The following is a 9,251-nucleotide window of genomic DNA, read 5'->3' on the forward strand; positions in this document are numbered from 1 at the left end:
GATTTCACAGATTTATTTAATCTTTGGTAAATTACTTAAATGAGGGATATGTTTGTAAAATGTTAAGTAGTAATGGTATATTTTTGTTGGTAAAGAAATGAGAATTGATTTATCTCGTGGTTTTTTGCTTAAGTAAATTACAAATTTTGATAGTGTACAAAAGCCTAACTACATAAATTAGGGACAAATTCCATTTTATTGGGTATTAGTGTGAATTCAGGATTTGATCAGAATTTGTGTGCATGTGATGGGCATTATGCTGATTTAGATATCTTAGAAATGAAGTTTTTCTGTTATGTATTCTATTATGTTAGTACCTCTAGTAACTAACGAGCACTTTATAAAAAATAATCCAAGGAACTTGCTCTTTTTACTTATTTATATGTATTAACGACATTTAGTCATGCTTGTCTCCTGTGAGTTTGAGTAATAGAAGTTTGCTCAAAATAAATTTGAAGTCTGCTTCACATCCATCTTGTTTCATTCTATATGAGCTTTAGTGAGGAAGGAGGTGAACTGAGAAGATGTGTCAGTTGCAGTCAGTTTTCTAACTCACCTGATCAGAGCTGCCTCAGTAACAACTGGATTGTTGCACTCTGTCTTAGATGTCAGACTTGTGCCATAAACTGTGTTAGTTGAGGATTATAAGAAATGTTGTTTACATAAATACTTGAGGGAAACTGCATTTATTAAAATGTGTAATAGAATATTTGGTCCACATGTCTTTCATCCCTGTATTCTTTGAAGCAAATATTTCTGCTCTTGAAAATAAGCAAAAAAAATATTTGTTTATGCACAGAAACTATTAAATGAGGGTCTTTATCTATTGTGTGTGAGCTTCATGAGTTTGTTGTATCTAATAATATCTGTAAGAAAGATGGTCAATATTATGGTATTATCTTTCAAATGTTCCTCGGATTCACAAAAGAAGGCACATGTTCTCTCTCTCTCTCTTCCACTGTGTGGCTTTGCAATTACCAGGGAAGGGGGTGTAAAACTGAAATTTCTCAGATATTGGCTAAGAAAGTGGAAGATAGTTACTAGAGATTTCCTCCATCTTCACAGGATTAAGTGCTATGAATTGATTTCCAGAATTTGGTGTCATAGTGGATAATGTCATGGCATTGAATAAGGAAGTAGCAAATTCAGTCAGGTCTCTTAAAATAAAATACTTAAAATGTATTTACTCTGAAATATATCCAAGTCAGAGCATTTGGTATTCATCCTATGGATGCCAAATGTTAAATCAGGACATAAGGCTCTGTAATGGAATTTTACCTTTGTGTCAGTAGATGTAAAATATATTTATTCTGGAGAGGCATGTGAGTTCCAAATATTAGTAGACATTGTAGGTGTGTCATTGTTTGCCTAGTCTTGCATGACCGTTCTTTGTTCTACCTGCTTTCTATTCTGTGTAGTTCAGGTAGTGCCCTGACAAAATATAAACCAGCTGCTTTCTTACAATGTGGTCACCTGCAACTGGGGCAACATGGTACTCAATTCTCATTTAAATAGTTTCTGAACATGTAAGATGATTTAGGAGTTTTATTTTTGGTTATTAGAAGTGGCATGCACTGAACTTTGATGTTGGAACTGCTCTCTTCTAGAGTGAACTCCCTAGAAGAAGGGAGAATGAGAGACTGACAAATAGGAATTGCTTCTTGCTGCTAGAGAGAGAGCTCAAGTAGTTTCTTTTTAAAAAGCAAGTATAAAGTGTACGGACTTCTGTAATGGAATGAAACCGTTTACTTGCAACAGGCAAGGAAACCTGTGTTTTTCTATTATATGGTTAATGATCAAAGAATGGTATGTACTGTGGACGCCTTCATCCAGGAGAATGCTTGTGCCTGTCAGATCTCATTAATGGGCTCCTGTATGTGTCGGTCTGGGAGAACTTACTTACAGCAATTTTCACCCCAGTCCCCAACTGTTACAGATTACTGTGTATGTAATTTAGGGTATTACTTCACAGTCGACTTCTAGCTAATGCAGAAGTAATATCATTTGGTCAAACAAGTGACGAGACTCATAACCCTAACTGCATGTTCCCAACTTTGTATTAATCCTAGAGTCATGCGATGGTTTGGTGTGTAAGGTCAGCTCACTTATCTGACTGAATGCTGCCCATTTTTTCCACAGACCTAGTCTGCAGCTGAATCACCAAGCTGATCTTGATGGATATGAGACTGTAACTTTCTTCCAAAACTGTAATGTGTAATGTACTCTCAGAGAACATTCATCTGACTTTTAGTAAGGTTTTATGCCACTGTAAGAGGTTTTATACAGTTAATTCCATTAGATTATAGCAAATTAAATCTACTAATTGGGGTATTGTATTTATGTAGCACTTAGCGTTAAAGCTTTTCCAGTTCTTCTGGGGTTTCTCTTGAGAGAAAAAACCCTAAACAAACTAACATTCCCAAAAGTTTCATGAGATGGATAAGAAGCAATGTGTACTTGAGAATGCAAAGCAAAAGTGTCCTGTCCTATTTTGGCAAGCATTTCTCTTGGAAGAATACAAGATTAAACAGCTGCTCTGCTCTCATGCCCCTTCTTCCCACTCTTTATGACACTACCTTTTAAGTTGTGCTTGTGTAATTGTATCTTTCAGGTGAACATGGCTGGGAACTTCATCTGTGTTAAAAGCCTCCCCAGCCCTTTTCCTGTACTACGGTTGAATGTTCAACCATGCAAATGCATGTATTGTCCTTGCTAGGGCAAGAAGTCCATGTTTCTTGTAAGCATGCAGTGGGATGTGAAGTGTCTGCAGCGTTCTGGTTGGCTTGCTATAAAGCTGCTAACTGGGAGTGTGTGACGGCTGAGAGTACCCTCTTGATCCTATATTCAACCAAGTACTGTATCTTTCAAAGGCATAAGAAAATAAGTATAAGCATACTGATTTGGAAGACCTGTTCTTGTCAGAGGTAATTCCTGTTACAGTGGACAACTGCTGGAGTGGCAAACCGTGGGAGAGTAATCAAGGTTTTACCCTGTGAGGTAAACAGGAAATCCAAGACTGTTGATAAACAGTCTGTTGTAACAGTCTGTTATAACAGACTGTTATAACAGACTGTTTTTAATAATATTATAACAGACTGTTTTATAATATTTCTGTTATAACAGATAAATATATATATTTAAAACTATAAATAAATATTTAAAAATATATTTATTTTTAAAATCTATAAATATAAATTTCTGTGGATAACTTGAGAGCTGAGTTAAATTCTGGACGTGCTTGCTTCAATTTACTAACAATATAAATGCACTACAGCCAAAAATCATCACGTTTACCACTTGGATAAATAATCTAGAATCATGTGAATTATACATTCTAAAGGTACTTTAAAATTATGTAGGAATCTGAGACCCTTTTAGCCATTTTCATAGGAATTAGTTCCAACCCCATCTTTCTGCTTACAACTGCTACTTAAAGATCTCTATGCCAAAGTCGCTACAGAAGTAGCACCTCATTGGGGCCTACTAGTCTTAAGTGAGGAGGGACATTTGTGCTGGAGGAAGACAAATGTCAAACACCTTGAAGCCCTTTCAGTTTGAGAGCTCAGCAGGATGCCATGGACTGTCACCAGTGTGCTCAGCATAGGCCAGTTTTTAACAGGGAAGTTTCATGGTACTGATGTCAGTCTGAAATGATTGTGTTTCCTGAAGATCTACAAAACCCCAAAAGGAGATTACAGACGTCTTCAGTGAACTATTAGGGTATGGCTTCCAACTGGCCCCTGAAATAAACCAATCTTTGACAAGACATTTGGAGCTGGTGAAATTGAGAGCAAGAGGCCTGAGAGCTTTGCAACAAGCAGCTGTGTGCTTGTAAATGGAGGGAATCTGCTGCTTAGGCTTAGCAGGCTTCCAAGCTCCTTTTGAGTATGTATTTGTAGAACCAGGTTTAAAATCAGACAGAGGTACTTCATCAAAAAACAGGGGGGAGCTGAAGGAAAACCCATATGGTAAGACTAACTGATTCTAAGAGGCCTTTTCAAAAGATGGACAAGTGAATGGTAGGTGTTCATTTTAAATCACCTTACAAAAAATTTAACAAAAGTTTCAGATTTTGGCATATATCCCACGTAAAATTTGTTACCTTCCTTACTAATTCTTCTATTAATTTGATTGTGACTGAGAAATGAAATGTCACAGGAAATGGCTATCTGATTTTTGTATTAGATGTGTAAGTTTTAGACCCCTGAGAATGTTAACCAAGCCATTGATAAGCTGCTCACTGTAGGGAGGAAGCTGTTCTGAACTCCAGACAGCTGTTCCTCCAACAGCTGCATGGACTAGAAGAACTAGGCAAAACATTTCACATGAGAATAGACCAGCACTTGGTTTTATATCAGTGCACAGAGGGAACCGGCTCCCTAGTCAGTGGATGATAAATTAATGACAAGGGCTTGGACAGCATGCGTGAGTTTGCATGCTAGAGTCTTGTAGCTAAGAAATGGTGCTTGCCAATTAAGCTTCACACCCATGAAATGGATGGCAAAGTCCAAGTTTCAAAGAGGAAACCAGAGTTAGAGGCGAAACTTGCAGGCCAGGCAGGTGTTGCATTTCTTAATTTCCAACTCTGACAGCTGTCCTGTAGTCTTACTGTACAGCAGTAGCCGCAGGGAGGTATGTGTGTGTGTGTGATCTGTTTGCTGTGTATGCCATCTGTAAACAAAGTTCTGCATTATCATCTTAAGGCTCTTAAGTATTTGGTTTTGTAAGTTGTGTATCAAACACAAGGAAGAAGATTTCTTCACCAGTAGGCCTGGTAGGTTCTGAGTTTAAAGTACATTCTGTTGCTGATGAGGTTTGTTTGAAAGTACCCTTTGCAGCTTATTAATGTAATGTTGCATTGCAGAATCCAGAAAAGCCTGTTACAGTAGTGCTACTAAACATGAACTGACTTGCAGTGTGACAGCTTCTCAGAATTCCTGTTTAGGTTATTGTTTCTTTTTCTGTTTCTTTTGTTATGTTTACCTTTACTCTTTTACAACACTATTGGTATGGCATGTAAAATAACCTCATTCTTTCAGCTTGGCCAGAGCAGGAAAAAAAAACCTTTCCTCTTCTGTTGCATTCTTGCAGCAAAAATTCCTGACAAAAGTTAGATCAGTAGCGTTTTCTGAGTAAGAATTCAAAACAACCTGTGTAAGTGTCAATACACAAACATATGGAACTTGTGTAGCTGATTGCAAATATCTGCTCTGTAGCCATTTGTTTTTTGCCTCATTCCTGCTGTAAAGGAATGATAAGTCACTTATCCTTTCTCCAGAACTAGTAGACATACTGACTGTCATTGTTGAAGGTTATTACACTTAACTGATTTAGACAGTATTGATGACAGTTACTAAATATGCAATATAAGAACGTGAATAGAAGTGCCAGGGATCATGCTGAGTAACAGACTTTGTGGTTCTCATTAAACAAAAATGATACTATAAGTACAGTATAATTACACCTTGTAAGTACTGTGGGTTTGAATTGAGGTGCAGTATTTGCAGTGGTCAGAAAGAAGTTCTGTATTTTTAAGACTACCAAACTGAAGTAACTAATTATAGATTTAACTGCTGATATTTCAGTGTGTATTCCTCAGTGCTGTCAAGGTTGATAAGTGAATAATTTGCTGCAGAAATTTTTAATTCTCCTATTTTGACCAAGAATAAAATGTTCAGTGGCTTCTGAGAAGTTCTACATAGTTGCTTATCTTAGCTTGTAATAATGGTATGATAGTCTGACATGATATAGAAAATTCTATATTGTCTATACATGAAAGTAGGGCATCCTACCTAAAATTTGAGACTGCTATCATGGAAACTGGACTAGTATGAGACAAAAAAAAAATCCTCCCAGATTGTTTTTCACAATATGGACCTCCTCATCCAATTAGTTTTTAAAAAAATTTCTTAATTAGTTGAGTGTCTATATTCTGCTATGACATTTATTTTAACAAAAATATTTGACTTTCTATTCTCTGCTCAAGAGGTCCTTCAGGGATAAAGAACTGCTCTTGCCAAAGCGTTGTTGGTTCTTCCGTATTATGTAGCTTCAGGATCCTTTCATAACTTTGGTAGCCCCTTTGATCTTAATATCAGGACTGTGAAGAGAAAATGTTACCAGAGTTAGTTGGCAAAGGGATTCCTCAACAGCTCCACAGGTTGTTTCCTTCAAAAATCTAGGCTCTGTGGTTCTTACATTTGTTTTGTATTTCCATAACTGTCTAGAAGATGGATTTTTTGTTTTTTTAAATTTATTTTCCAATTTAATTTTCCCTTTGGTATTTATATATGAACTTTCTTATGCCAAATTCCTGCAAATTTTTAACATGTATAGTTTTCACTAGACCTGTAAATATCCATTTTTTTTTTGTAATGACCTTCCTTTCAGTGGAACCTTGTTAATAAGTTGAATATTTAAGTTCACATTGCTTACTAGTATAATCATTGGTGATGCAGGTGACAGCTCTTTTATCTTCCCCTAGTTAAAAATATTTCCTGTCAACGCTGTGAGTTGATCTTAAAATTGTTAAACATATTCCACAGAAGCTTGTAATTCTTTTTATGGTCTTAGTTGGAATATAATTATCTAATGCCTTTAGGTCTGTATCATAAGTTTTATATCCTTCTTTTATTTGTTTTCCCTGTAGTACTCCATTCTTGCAGGAACATGTACATGCTACGAAATAATCTTTCAATTTTCTTTGCCTTTCCATCCCATATCAAGGGAATCAGGTTCATCCCACTTTATCCAAAGATGTGTTTCAACAGCTCTTAAATGATTAATTAAAAAAAAAAACTTTAGTATTTTGAGTAATACTCAAAATTACTTAAACACCAACCTCTTGTTTCAGAACTGGGACTTATTAACATGTTGGAGATTAGTTTAGATGTTCTGTATATGTTCCAGTTGCTGTATAGTTTAATGAGCTTTCCCTTTTGTGTAGTTCCACGTATGATTTTCATGCCTCTGTAACTGAACTTTCTTGTGAAATTCAAATGGATCAGAAAGAAACACAAATTGCTAACTTTTAATTAGCTAAAATATGGACATTTTAAGAAATTTGTCTAAAAACAAAGTCATTCCTCTCATAGTTCTAGTTCCTCCCCCTGTACAAGTAAACCAAACATAAAAATAGCCTGCCTATCTGCTAACTCTTTAATGGTTTCTCTGGGAAATATTAGTTCACTGTATTGGAGTGCTGACTTTGACATCTTATTATGCTTAGTAGTAGTATAAGTAAGCTGGTTTTATATGGTGTACATAATGATTAACCTGTGGTAGCTCCAGAATGCCTACCTGCTGACTTGTTTTTGGCACCAAGGGCTCAAAGCTCTCCCACTACTCATTTGTAAGTGCTATTGAAGTGTTTGACTTGCATGCTACCAGTTAGGTGATTTACTTCAGTGAACAAAATAAGATTGTATTAAAAATATTCTTGATCATTTTAGAGACTAGTTTCATGTTGGCTGCTTAGTTGCAGTCCTTATTGTGTGAATAGCTTTAAGACATCTTAAAAATTAAGACAAAGTAGGTGATCCACTACTGTTTATAAACTACTCCAGAACAAATTGTTTTATCTACTTGTTATGTTTGAAGCTGTTCTAAGCCAAAAGCAGAGGCTTGTAGTCCAAAGCATGTGGACTTCACACTTTTTTTTTTTTTGGACTAATTGTGGGTTTAGATAATCCATAGCACCTGATAAGGAAAAGTTATATTTCTCCAATTTCCTAGATCAGAATCTGTAATTTAAATAATCAGAATTACCAGCTTTGTATAATAGATATTCCAAGGATGAATTAATACTCATGCACTATACCCACTGCATGCAGTTAGCTCTCTTCCAGTATGCAAGGAGAAATGCTGTTGGAATCCCAAACTGGAGTCCAGAGCAGTGCAAAATAGGTGCTTGCTGGGTATGTAACATGTAATCGAGTTAACACTGATAAGTCTGAGAATGCACACTATTGGTTTAAAGGAAGATATTTATTGAACTGAAGAGAATAAACTTCTTTTAGACAAGTTTTTTAATGCTTATTTTTTTCATGAAAGGAAATGTGACTGAAGGAATTTACATATCTATATGAAATTTAGGTAGAACTGTTTTTCAGAAATCAAGTTCTGTAAAAGTTCTCGCTGGTGCTTTGACCTGGAAGAATACAAGCTGTGCCGTTACTTTGTTTTTCAGTTCACTAAGCCCCTGTAATTTATATCTGGAACTGCCTGGAACTGCCCTAGACTTAACTGACTGGCTAAATAGGGTGAGTATCTGGAAGAAAACCCAACCCAAAACATTCCCAACATGTTTCCCTTATTATGTAGCTTCAGGAGGTGTCTCCAGCAGCTTAACTGTCATCTGCAAGGTTTGTCTGTAACTACAGCTACCACCACCTTTTAAAATGAGTGGCATGGCAGGGGCCACAGACCAGCATCTGCAAAGGCTGGACCAGCACTCTGACTGTGCACACTTTGGAGACTGGCAGCACACTCTTAAAACCTTGGCTTCCTTGTTGTAAAGTGTCCTGCTGCGTGGTCATACTGCAGTGGTTAATTATAGTGAGGCCAGCAACTATGTTGGAGACAGCCTGGAAACAAGATGAGGAGCATCATGACCTGCAAGAAGTGTGACCTCCTGTCAAGCGTGTGAGGGGAGTTCAATTCAATCAGGCATTGTCAGGGCATGCACTGATCATATAGGGTATTTTTAGAAAGCGTAAATAATCAGAGAGGCATGCTTTAAATTTTCCTTCTAGCAGCAACAGAAATGCCAGCAGTTCACATCACGCGGCTGCTTAAACAAGTATACGTCTATTCTAGTAACATTTTCCCACCCAAACATAGCATCCAAGCGCCCTGTGGAGACCACGTGCTTACTGGAGTCTGGCTCGCCCCGAGGGCTGCGCATTGGAAACTTAACCATTTAGAGCCTCTGTGCTTTAATCCTCGTAATGTTAGTCCTTGGCCACCCAGTGACAGGAGAGACATTTCAGCCGCCTTAACTTCACAGGGAGACATGTGCCATGGTGCACCCGAGTTGTCCGTCTGTGGAAGCAGTGGAGCACTGGAAGGAAAACAGGAAAAAACCCGCTCTTTACGACTTAAGTGGCTGTAACACCGACGGGTTTGACGTGCGTTTTCCGTGGGTCTGAGGGTTCTTAACACCACCACCACTACTGCCGGGTCGGGGATACCAGCGGGCTGCTTCTGCTCCCCGGGGCTCCGGGCGCGGGCGCTGCCGCCCTGCCTGGCCC

Source organism: Athene cunicularia (assembly GCF_003259725.1).
Source record: "Athene cunicularia isolate RWA chromosome Z unlocalized genomic scaffold, athCun1 chrZ_part1, whole genome shotgun sequence".
Classification (NCBI taxonomy): Eukaryota; Metazoa; Chordata; class Aves; order Strigiformes; family Strigidae; genus Athene; species Athene cunicularia.